Below are 13,562 nucleotides of genomic sequence, written 5' to 3'. Positions count from 1 at the left end.
ACACACTGCTGTTCACTGCGCATAAAGAATGCTGCTGGAAGGAAATCTCTGTCTGGAAAGTCCAGGAAATGTGCAAACAAGCCTGTTTCCATGTACACCAAGTATGTATCTGTAGCCAAAATAATACGGTTTTTAAAAATGGTTCAAAGTATGCTCCTTTGCAGAGAGCTTCCATAAAACCCACCAGAGGTTATAACAGCAGTAGAATCTGAATCCTGTTCCATGAGGTGTTCTTTCTGTAAAGTTTTTTAGAACTAACATTCAGCAGAATGCCTCGAACTATTAGGAGTTTTCAACATATGGCATAAGTTGAAAATGAATAAATAAAAGAGTGAATAAGTTAAAGCAGAAGGAAGTGTAACAGGAAAATGGTTAATAAAACTCAAGAGTTCTAAAGATGTCCTAGATCAATAGCCAAAAGCCATTAATTTGAGGTGAACAAACATTCTCTAAAGCAAGCACATTTTTTCTTTAAAAGAAAATGTACAAGGGTTGGGGTTGTGGCTCAGCGGGTAGAGCGCTTGCCTAGCATGTGCGAGGTGCTGGGTTTGATCCCAAGCACCACATAAAAATAAATAAATAAAATAAAGGTATTGTGTCCAACTACAATTAGAAAATGTTTAAAAAATAATAAAAAAAAGAAAATGTACAAATACACTTTAATTATGCAACTGACATAACTCTCCTGTGGGGTAGAACTTCACATCTTTAAAGCCAAGAATATCAACATGGTTTTCACACAGATGGGGCTGGACTAAGCATTCTGTCCTGTGTCTCTCGCTCCAAGGCTGGTATGCATTAAACCCACACTGTTCTAGAGAGATTGCTATCTTTCCTTCTCCTGCATCTCTTGAAAATGGCATTACCCAATACATGACATGCTTCTTGTCAATGGAAATTCCCTCTGAAGCAACTTAAACCCATCCAGGGATGCCTAAACTTCTGCAGGAACAGTAAAGAGCTTATCACACATTTCAATCATGCCCTCAAGCCTTCTGCTGCTATCTCTGATCTCAAGGCTTGTTTTCTAATGAAATTACTCCTTTATTAAAGGAGTAATTAAAATATCACTTTTTAGCTTTTTCTTAAATTTCTTATGGTCTATGATAGTCAGAAGCATTAGACTTTATTTATTTATTTAGGTTCTGGGGGTTAACTCAGGGGTACTTTACCATTGACCTACATCTCCAGTCCCTTTTATAATTTTTTTAAAAAATTTTATTTTGCTACAGGATCTTGCTAAATTCCGGAGGTTGGCCTTGAACTTGGGATCCTCCTGCCTCAGCCTCCCAAATTGCTTGGATTATAGGTGTGTGCTAACATGCTTGGCTTGAGGATATTCTTTAGGTTGGTCACTCAAGTAGATGTTCTGCAAAGATTATCTCACTTAACCACCAATAATCCTTTTTTTGGCAGGGGGGTAGCAGGGATTGAACACTCAGGGGCACTCGATCACTGAGCCACATCCCCAGCCCTATTTTGTATTTTATTTAGAGACAAGGTCTCACTGAGTTGCTTAGCACCTTGCTTTTGCTGTGGCTGGCTCTGAACTTCCAATCCTCTTGCCTCAGCCTCCCGAGTTGCTGGGATTACAGGTGTGAGCCACCATACCCGGCTACCAACAAACCTTATGATCACTATGATTATATGTACATAATAGACATTTTTACAGATCAAGACCAATGCCATAAAGTCTGTATGTGGCAGGCTTAGAATTTAATCAGTGTTAGTTCTCCAAAACCCAAGTCCATTGTTTTGCACTGCATTATCTATTGTTCTTTGTTTGTTTGTTTTGGGTACTGGGGATTTAACACACAGGTGCTACACTCCCAAACCTTTAAAATAATTTTTTTTTACAGTTTCATATTTTTTGTTTTAATTAGTTACACATGACAGTGCAATGATCTTGACATATCATACATTTGAATGATATAATTTTAATGCACCCATACATACAGAACCAGTTAGTGGCTCGTATAGTTGTGTATCTACTCAGGTTCCTGGATTTGTCAGGATATAATTTCTCATTTTTCTGAGTGTACAGGTTGCAGAATTGCATTGGTCATGCATCACATATATACATAAAGCTGGGTTTTGCTAAGTTGCTAAGGACCTTGCTAAGGTGGCGAGGCTGGCTTCAAACTTGTGATCCTACTACCCCAGCCTCCTGAGTCTCTGGGATGAAGTCATGCACTACCACTCCTAGCTTGCCTATTGTCTTTTAGACTATGCCCCATTTCTAGACTTCAGTTTGATCTTTAGGATAGATTTACGAGCAGAAGCCACAACTTTTAAGACCTCTGAAAGGATAAGAGAAAAGAAAGCCAACATAATCATACTGGAATGATTTAATAAAAGCATTTTAACTTTTTACGAAATAATTACCAACTTTATAGAATGTTTACTACATGTCACAATCTAAGTACTTTCTCATTCATCCGGTTGACAGATTTGTGAGTTCAACATTATTATTCCAATTTTTCCTCAAGACCGAGGGAAAAAAATCAAATACTTTGTCAGAATCAGATATATTCTTTAAGTTGTAGCCAGGATTCCAAAGCAGGCAGCCTGGTTCCAGGGCCTACATTCTTACTTTGCAAAAAGAACAATAAAAACAAAAAACTCAAACATTCTAGGATGTTGCTCTTAAATCCTGAAAAATGCTCAAATGACTTTAGGTGACAAATCCAGGAATCTGAGTAGATACACAACTATACGAGCCACTAACTGATTCTGTATATATGGGTGCATTAAAATTTTTTCTTCTTTTATGGATTGTCTGTAAGCTTATTGCTTTCACCAAAATCCCAATAATCCCAATAAGGAAACACTGTCCTGTGGTAGGTTTATATCATCTTTGTAGTTTTGAAAGGAAATAAATTCTCTATGGTAAAGGTGCCTGGAAGAACATTTATTTTACTATTTTCCAGAAAACAATTTAAAGTAATTTCAAACTCAGAGTCCTTTTCCCATGAACCATTTGTGAGTAGGTTTTGACATGATACTTCTTTTCTTCTTTTTTTTGGGGGGGACCAGGAATTGAACTTGGGGGCACTTGACCACTGAGCCACATCTCCAGGCCATTTTTGTATTTTATTAGAGACAGGGTCTCACTGAGTTGCTTAGCGTCTCACCATTGCTGAGGCTGGCTTTGAACTCTCAATTCTCCTGCCTCAGAGGAGCCGCTGGGATTACAGGCGTGTGCCACCACGCCTGGCAACAAGGACTTTTGGCACATAAATCCTAAAACAAGGATATTCTCCTTCAGAGACACAATACAACCACCAGTATTGAGAAATTAACACGGATATGTCACTGCCAATGATCCAAAGCTCCATTCAAATTTCACCAACTGTCTCAACAATATCCTTTATAGCAGAAAGATCCAACACAAGATCACAAAGTTATCAAGCCTCTTGTTGCTTCCATCTCAGTTTCTCAGTCTTTCTTTCTTTGAATTTTGATTACAGGCCAGTTGTTTTATAGAATCACCCACAATTTGTGTTTGCCTAGTGTGTTCTCACGGTTAGTCAGGAGATGTACCCTGGCAAAATTGCTACCATTCCTTCTACATTACAGATGCTCTTCAACTCACACCCTGTTAACCCACTGGAAACTAAAAATACTGTTAAGTCGAACATGTATTTAACAATACACATAAACTATAGAACATTATCAGCAACACAGCACCCTGTGAAGATCTGGCTGTTTCCCCTGGTGATCCTAGGGTTGACTAGGAGCAGTGGCTCACTGCTGCCACCCAGCATCACAAGACCGAATCAGAGTGCTTTACTGCGAGCCCAGAAAAAGTGTAAAATTCAAAGTATGGTTTCTGCTGAACATCATGTCGCTTCTGTACAACTATAAAGTTGAACAATCATAAGCTGCACCATTGTAAGCTGGGGATACACTATATTAGTGGCACATTCAACTGTAAGAAGACTACCTGGTTTATATTGCCTATTTACATCAGCATACATCCATGGTTTGCTACTTCATGCCTTGTGTTACACCTGTTACTCTTATTATGTTTAAGTTATCCCTGTTTTGCCAATAGAGACTCTCACAGATTCTTGTCATGGCCCTAGCATTATTTGAGCACTTTCTTACTTTCTGGCACAAGATGTTCCAAGCTTATCTTGTACTTCTGCCCCATTTAGAAACAGGTCTGGAGACTAGGTGTGCTCACTGCTCTTAGGGTTGTCAGTGTACCCAGACATTCTCTGTAGACACAGATGGAAAATAAAATATGTCTGTGAGTTGGTGTGTATGTGTACACACACACTCACATTTACATCTCTCTCTGTCAGGAGACGTACAATGCATCCATAGTTAGTCCCGACTTTCTACATATATATTGAAAACCACAATTCACTATGGTGCTTCCAAATCACTCATTTTCTCTTTTCTATATTTATGGCCACCTTTTCCTACAGGGAGAAGTTTTCTCCCATGGTCTCTCCCATCTAACTCATGGATGCCCTATAACCCCCACTCCTGCCACTGCTATAGCCACCCTGTGCCCCTGCTCCCTGGCCCATCACTCCCATCTGCAGAGGGCAGCTGCCTTGCTCAGCTCCACAGTCTTTTGTATTGAATTAGGGAGGGAAGGGGATATGCATTATTTCTCAGTAAGAGAAGCCCACAGTTGTCACATAAATTGCTCTTTAGATTTGTTCTTGTTCCTTACTGTGTATGCTACATCACCTTCACTGTCATTTGGCTCTACCGTCAAGAGGCACTGAACTTCCAAATGATATGTGATTAAAGTCACTTCTGCTATGACAAACTTGCTTCTACAGTGTTTGTGTGTACGCACACTCCAAAGGGCTAATTTACTATGCAAGAGACCGCCATAAATCAAGTCAATTTTCCCACCATCCCAAACACAGATATTTAATAAGCGTGAGAAAAACTGTATGGCTTAGAGTAGGAACAATCCAAGAAAGGCTTCAGGGAATTAGAACACAAACAAACCGGCTCAAGGGACCTACACAAAAACTTGGCAGAGCTAATGTATGCTCACAAAACTACTGACGAGAAGATTCTCACTGTGATGCTGCTGCACTCCATTAAGGAAGAACCTGGGTATATTACTAAGGCTTTACCAATGCAAAGCATTTGAAATCAAATGTAAAGAGACTGCTAAATTCTTTCACAGCTCACATTAATACACTCGTATATATACATTTCTTCATTTAAAAATTAGCCTCCATGAAAACCACTATTTCATGAAGCGATAAAATTTTCTGACATTTCCAAGTTAATGAGGTTCTGAGCAAAAACATTGGTGATTTCTGCAGTTAAATATTATAGCAGAACCAAATCCTAAAACGGGGCAGACAGCTTAGCAGCTGGCCTTGTGACTGGTGCTTATAGTCTCTTATCCGGAACATGCAATGAGGCTGGCATGGCAGCTGCATCCTCTTGGGTTTGCTTTACTCTCTAGAGATGTGAACTGCGACTATGGCAAGGTTTTTTTGGATTGGAATTTTACAATTACTAATTTGCTGACTGACCTCTGCTCAGACCCAAAGAAGAGAATTGTATGGGATGGGGCAAACAGCAGCATGGGGCGGAGGAACATATTTTACAGGCTCGTCCTCTGTGGGGCCAGTAGCATCACTTAATGGAAATGTCCTGTTGACCTGAAGGTGACTGACTCCTCCTGCTGGACTCATTCGGGTGGATAATCAATAAATGACAGAATATACTGGCTTAAAAAAGTCATTCAAATCCTTTCTCTATTTCTAAACTTTATAGTTAGATAAATAGAACAAGCTAGCTGGAAGATTTACAACAAAGAACTTTCTTCAGGTTGAATGTTACCTTCGGGTCCATCTTCCTTGAATTCTGAGATGACTTCCCAAGTCACACAATATAAGGGAGAATGAAATGACTAGGGCTTTGAAGGGTTAGCAAACACAGATGAACAAAAAGTTGAGACGTTCAAACCCTAGCAAAGACTAAAGGCATAACATTAAGTTACGACCAGCAATGTTTGGGAAAGAAACCATCTACAATTGTGTTTCTCAAACTCTTTTTACATTATTGTCCCTTGATCTTTTTAAATATATATTTTTCAAATCACTTTTCATGAAATTTTTATACCATAAAGTTATATACTGTATGTATATCTGTGCCTTACAAACAGACTAAGATTTTTTCACTTATCCCACAAGAATCAATTTTTACTCACTCCTGTTGAGGATGCTTAATCACAAGAGGGAAGTCAATGTTTCTAATTTTGTGGAGAAAAAGACTACATTAAGGAGAGTAAACTATATGTAGGAATCTCACTGAGAAAATAACAAATGTTTACCATCTGTAATAATGACTTTTAAATCACAATTTAGCATACTTTTGAGGATTCTAAGCATCTTTTCATCCTCAAAAGCTTAAGTACGAGGAGATTAGTATTGACGTTTTATTTTTTTTTTTAAAGTTCAAATATGAAATGATGTTTTTAAGCCATTCTGAGGTGAATACAAATCCTTAACTCTGTTCTTCTGACTCCAATATTCTTTTCAATAAAAACAAACAAAAAATGCTTATATTTTTTTCCTTCTAATTCTACATGTGAATTCACAAGCTTGTATTATTTAATTTTAAGGGGGACAATAACATCAAAGATAAAATGACAAAGGGTAATAGGCAGGATGGTTTTGTAGAAGGGGCATGATTTTAGAGCTAAACATAATTTGGTTGTGAAATCTTGGAAGAGTGGCAACATCTTTGTGCCTTGGCTGCCTCATCTATAAAAATACAACAATAGTAACAAGAACAATAACAATAGCTGTTTTCTATGATTATAAAAAAATAAGGAAAAAGGAATATAAAATGCCCATCACATGCATGATGCTCCTCACATGTGTGAGAATTCACTTCCAGATTATGTCTTTGCTAGGTTTGAGGTTTCTCTGGTAAGACCGTGCAGATCAGCAGACCAGCCAGGATGCCATACAGGCAGGCCTACATTTTCCAACCACATCCCCTAAGGCTCAGGTGCAGATGACCTTTTTTTTTTTTTACTTGTTTATTATTTTCTATCTTTTGGTGTCTTCCTACTATATTTGAGATTTCATGTGTTTAATTAAATTTGAATTTGTTGCATATATAGAAAGCCCTGCTGGTACTTTTTCCCTAAACTAGAATAATGAAATAGAAAAAACAGTTTAAGAAGTATGAGAATTACTAGGGCTAAGAAATGAATATTTGAAGGATGTTTTGTTTTAAGTGCTATTTTTTGTTAATTTATTAATACAAATAAATCTGTGACCTCATCATCATGAAGAACACCTCACTGAAGGCCAATGAGCATTTATTAAGAGTATTCTGTGTGGGATTAGGGGTGGGGAAGACAAGATTCCTCAAGGAATATGGTCTAGAGCTTCTAAAAACGTCTGACACCTTTCTCCTCGATTCCATTTTCTTACTCTTATTAGAATGTTTTTCTATCAGTGCTTCTATAACTATGGTTAAGAGAAATAATTTTAAACTTTCAATCTGCTGTGGACCCACATGGGACCCTAGGGACATGCTAAGTTTGGCATAGACATACCCAGACAGATCTGCACTCTGCTCAACATGGGGTTCACAAATATTGCACTTGAATGTCTTATCAGTGTCACACTGCCACAAAAATTTCTAACCACTTTAGATTCTCAGTCACCTTACAATGAATACTTACAAAAAGCTTTGGACTGGCACCATTGTGGGCCACACTTTGAATAGCAGTATTTTCTATTCATCTTAACTCCAGTCCAGTTCTCTGATGTCTTCCAAATGACTAGTTCACATTACAGTTGTATTTCTATGACTAGTTCACATTAAAGTTGTATTTCTCTTCCTTGGTTATCTTTACATTTAGATGAACTATTTCAATCACCCTAAAATCTTCCAATATCTTCATATTCTGCATTGTTCCTTGCCTATCTGTTGCTCCTGAGTGACTAATCACGGCCACATAGTCATTTGTGAGGCCTGAGAATTGGGTCGAACAAACACTGTCATAAATCTCAGGAGGTCAAAGATATTCTCTCACAGATTCATGAATTCTTTTAGGAAACTTTAAAAAAATAGTTTTTTCATTTTGTTAACCCAGAATTCCTCACAACTTAATCACCTGGATAGCTATTTTATAATCAAATATTGTCATACAGTAATGAAAACCAGAGAGCCAGATGTTGTAGTGGACAGTTAAGCCTAGAGAAGGCAAAATGATACCCAGCCTAAAGTAATTTAAATAGACAATGGAGTGGGAGAGATGAGTCCCTATGGCATGTAGCCGTACAGACTCTGAGCCTGTGCTGGAGCAGTGAGTGTCCCTGTCAGCCATCGAGCAGCAGCCACGCTTATGCAGAGGTGCATCATGCCATGATAAGTTGACACTGACTTGTGTTTCACTAGTGTGGTTGCACTAATGTGCAAAGGATTTCATAGTTGTGTAAGTGCTGCTAAACAAAAGGGGTCTTATACTTCATTTATCGTTGTCCATAATTCACCAACATTACAGTAATAAACATTAAGTCGTCTCCTAGCCATTTTTATATTACTTAAGTTTGGGAACTGGGTAACTCAGAGAAAAAGGATCTATTTAATCCAAAGCTTGGCTTCCACAATGTTATCTCAAGGTGGAAATTAAACATTTGGCTTTGTTTATCTGAGTGGCTGTCTAATGTTATCATCTTGGGAGTCATGACGTACAAAGGTAGAGATAAAAAAGCCAAATCCAGTATAAGCTCACATAAGCTCCAAAATTTTTCCTTTCTCTTGTATTGACTTTCTTTGAATTACCTGCACAGCTGTTCTAAAGCATTTTCATTTTTCTCAAGGTAGTATACTACTACCTTCCTTCCTTTCTCTGCAAGTACCTGCGGCCCCCAGATTCACTAACAATATTGAGGTCTTCAGACATAAAGTCTACTCCTCCTTTCTACTACAACCTTTCACCCATTTTTTTAAGGAAGAAGAAACCTGTTTCTTTCCACAGGGAATTAGGATCCCTTTTGGGACTACAGTTCTTCTTGCCCATTTACAAAAACTGTAATCAATTAATTACATTTCTCTACCATATCTTTCGCTTGTCCTCTCTCTCTCCTAATTTTCTATGATTGTGACTCCTCATCTCATTCTATGCACTAGGCTCAACTGTGAACTCTCCATACTCACTGAGGTACACATAACCACCCCCAACACATCTATCCTCGATTTGGGTCATAAACTTCTTGCTTTCAAAATGGTAGTTTCCAAATAAATTTTCTTTTTGGAATTAAGATACCTTTGAATTTTAAAATCATATGCTATACTCAGGACTAAATCACCTTTTCTTGATTTTACTGGAAAAACAAAAACAAAAACAAAAACAAAAAAAAAAGAGGAAAAGAGGGATAAGAAATGGCTAGCCTTGACCTCAGGTTAGCTCAATTCTGGACAGTGAGTGAATTTAAACACCAAGGAGGTCGTCTTACTCACTGCTGCAGTGCCAATGTCTGGGACACTATCACTGCTCAATTAATGCTGTCCCCCACTACTGATGATAACTCCTCCTCGTCCACTCTATTCTGCCCACATCTTTCTAGGCTGGCATTCAGGGATGCCAGTGTTTTGTCTCCCGTCTTCCTGAGCGGTGTTATTAACCCCTGCGTGTTCCTCGGATCTCAGTGAAATCTAACTGCTGAGCATTCCCTAACACACAGGGTTGTCCTCATCTTTGCTTAAGCTTTTTCCTCTACCTACCATCCCCTACTTCTGATCTCTGCCCATAGAAACTACCCAGACAGACTTGAAGAACTAGTCCCAGCATCGATTTCTTTCAGCAGCTTTCCAGGATGTCTAACTTCACCCCAAAGACTGAGGTCTTCTTCCTCTGTATACACCTACACTCATGGTCCTGCCATCTGAGGACTCACAATCCGCCTCACAACGGCAACGGAGATGGAGACGCACATTGCTGAAGTTCGCGTAGTTCTTACTTTTTACTACAGCATGTATTCATGCATGGTGTTAAGTGCTCTGTGCATATGAACACACTTCACTCCTGAATCTACCTCCCACTGTCTTCATTTCATAGTGAAGCACCAAGAGGTTAATCTGTTCAGTTACATAGTTTAAGTAGAATAGCGTTATTTCCGCTTTGTTGTTCTGTTTTGTTTTGCAGACTGAATTCAGGGCCTCATGCACTCTAGGCAAGTGCTCTACCACTGAGTTACACCCCATCCAGAACAGAGATTTTTAAAACCTAGGTAGTAGGGCCACAGTCTACTAGCTTTTCTCAATAAGTTCTGGGAAAGAATTAAGCCCAAAGGTATCCCTTATACATGAATTAACTTCTTTCCCAAGTACCTAAAACAGTACATGCTAAGTCATCCTTGGAAGAATTGAGAAAACAGATATTCAAATGACATCTATAGGGTTTAATTCTCTCTTGGTGCCTAGAATGAGGAAGCTGGATTCTTTCAGCTATTTATCTTTCCCTCAACACTTATCTGAATATTTTGCATATTCCTGATCTCTCTTCTCTACCTTGGTAAATTTTAAAATCTTCAAGAGCTAGAACTGCATCTTATCCATCTTTCTGATCCTGTGAAATTTTTCTACTATTTTAATAATTTTCACATGATCAACTTTCTTTTTAATTAAGTAGATTCTTACATTCAGTTTTTGGGAATAAACTAATAACCAAAAAAAAAAAAAATCTGTTATATTTTGGGGAGTTATGTCTGAGACACATTTCAAAATCAATTTTATTGAGGTATAATTCAAAGATGATGTGCATCCCATTTAAGTGTGCAAATTGGCGAGTTTTGATGGAGGCATACACTTGTGAAATCCCAATCATATTTGAGACTCAGGGCGTTTTCACCATTCCCAAAGGTTTCCACTTTTCCCTTGGAAGTATTTCCTTCTGCCATACCAAATTTCACCTAATCACTGATCTGCTTTCTCTCAAATAATAGGACAGAAGGCAGATCTATGAGTACGAGGGCTGGTAGTATACCTTTTCTAAAATTTCAAGTAAATGAGAACATATAGTATGTAATCTTTTGTGTTTTAATTCTTTCACTCAGCATACTAATTCTGAGATTGATCCATGTTACTGCATATATGAATAGTTGGTTCCTCTCTATTACTGAGCAGTAATTCACTGTATGGACATACCACATTTGTTTATCCAGTCATCTGTTGATAGACACATGGGAAGTTTCCAGTTTTGAGTTATTATGAATAAACTAGTTATGTATATTTATGTAAAATGTTTGAATGGATATTTACATTCATTTCTTTTGCATAAAGGCTTGGTCATATTGGAGGTGTAGGCTTAGCTTTTGAAAAAACTGTTGTTCTTTTTATAGAGCTTTATTGGTAGCTTTATTTGTAACAGACAAAATCTCGAATAACCATCCATCCCTAAATGAATAACTTTTGGCATATCTGTAGAGGGGAATATTACTCAGCAATAAAAAAGAACTAGAGCCACATGAATGAATCTCAAAATAATTATGCTGAATAAAAGAAGTCAGACAAAAATAGTACGTACTAATTATATGATTCTATTTTTATAAAATCCTAGAAAATATAAATGGTGACTATAAGCAAGTAACAGGCTGCCTGGAGACAATTATGTAAAGAGGAATGGATTATAAAAGGGTGTGAGGAAATTCCTAAAGTTCATGAAAATGTTTGTTATCTTGTTTGTGGTAATGATTTCAGAGTTGTATACATATGCCAAAATTCCTTACCCTGAATACTTTAAACATGGGCAGTTTACTGTATGGCAATTAGGTTTTAATAAATTTGTTTTTATGAAAAACCCACAATGGTACCTGAAGGAACAGACGGAGAAATTCCTTTATATAATATAATATAATAACTCTGAAATAGTCTCTACTATTTACAAAAACTTAATGCAATAGAGGTTATTTTTTTCTTTTTAGTTATACATGATAGTACAATGTATTTTGATGTATTATACATACATGGAGTACAACTTCCCATTCTTGAGGTTATACATGATGTGGAGTTACACTGGTCATGTATTCATATATGAACATAGGAAAGTTATGTCTGATTTAGTCTACTATCTTTGCCATTACCAGCCCCTCTTCTCCCTCCCTTCCCCCTCATTCCTCTCTGTGAATCCAGTGAATCTTGACACTTTCCCATCCCCAAATGCCTCCCCACCATTGAGAATTAGCATCTGTATATCAGAGAACATCTGGCCTTTGGTTATTTCATTTAGCACAATAGCCTCCAGTTCTATCCATTTACCATCAAATGCCATAATTCCATTTTTCTTTATGGCTGAGTAATATTTCATTGTGTATATGTGACACTTATTCTTTATTCCCATTCATCTATTGAAGGACATCTACATTGGTTCCATAGTTTAGCTGTTGTGAACTGAGCTGATAGGAACATTGATGTGGCATCACTATAGTATGTTGATTTTAAGTCTTTGGGTATATGCAGAGGAGTTGGATAACTGGGCAAATGGTGGTTTCATTCCAAGTTTTCTGAGGAATCTCTATACTGCTTTTCTGAGTGGTTGCACCAATTTGCAGTTTCATCAGCAATGTGTGAGTGTACCCTTTCCCCCCACATCCTTGCCAACATTTATTGTTACTTGTATTCTTGATAATTGCCATTTTGCTTTATACTATTCTTTTTTCCCTTTTGTTATATATGACAGCAGAATGCATCACATTTCATATTACACATATAGAGTACAATTTTTCATATCTCTGGTTGTACACAAAGTCACATCATTCATGTCTAATGGAAGGTTATTTACCTGGTTGTCTAAATGAGCAGCATAACTGTTCTAAATGATCTTAAAACAACCACCAAAACCCAAAGCAAACCAAACCTATTCATCTATTAAATTAAATCCCATCTGTAACTGAAGAATGGTTTCTTTTTAATTTTTTTTTTGTAATTGTAGATGGACAGAATGCCTTTATTTTATTTATTTTTATATGGTGCTGAGGATTGAACCCAGTGCCTCACAAATGCTAGGCAAATGCTCTGCCACTGAGCTACTACCCCAGCTCTGAAGAATGGTTTCTAAAGTGTGTGTATGGCATAACTCAGGGAGCTGTGACTGACAGCCTTATATGTTACGGTAGACTGGTGTGTGTTACAGATCAAAATGGCGATGGGGCTGCGATCCTAAAAACAGAAAACATAGAATTCAAGTTAAAAAAAATTATATGTGACTAAGAGCATATATTTTAATGCTAAAGCCATAGTCAATAATAAAGATAAAACAGCTATGACCATGCACAAAATAGCACAGCAAAAGAACTGCTGGAAAATCAAAAGCACTGGAGATCCAATGTGACAGACAGAAACTCACATATAATAGTGATAATCTGCCACTCTCAATGTAAGACAAAGATAAAAGAGACATAAAATAAGTCACATCTAAGACCAAAATTTTATAATTAATAAAAATGTGTTATTGGTGTATATTTAACTTTACATTCTGATAATATAGACTACATCTTTTCAAATATAGTGAAATACAAAAGGTCACTTTTTAGGTCACAAAGAAATGTCAA

General features: G+C 37.3%; 1 protein-coding gene across 5 annotated transcripts in view; it reads right to left on the bottom strand.

Moving 5' to 3' along the window:
- Nucleotides 1-13,562, bottom strand: part of Mrtfb (myocardin related transcription factor B) — a 237,850-nt gene that overhangs the window by 64,493 nt on the left and 159,795 nt on the right. The gene's annotated exons all lie outside the window — the stretch shown is intronic.

The sequence above is a fragment of the Marmota flaviventris genome, chromosome 19, assembly GCF_047511675.1.
Source record: "Marmota flaviventris isolate mMarFla1 chromosome 19, mMarFla1.hap1, whole genome shotgun sequence".
Classification (NCBI taxonomy): Eukaryota; Metazoa; Chordata; class Mammalia; order Rodentia; family Sciuridae; genus Marmota; species Marmota flaviventris.
Note: the sequence above shows the minus strand (reverse complement) of the source record. Positions and strands in the feature narration are given on the sequence as shown.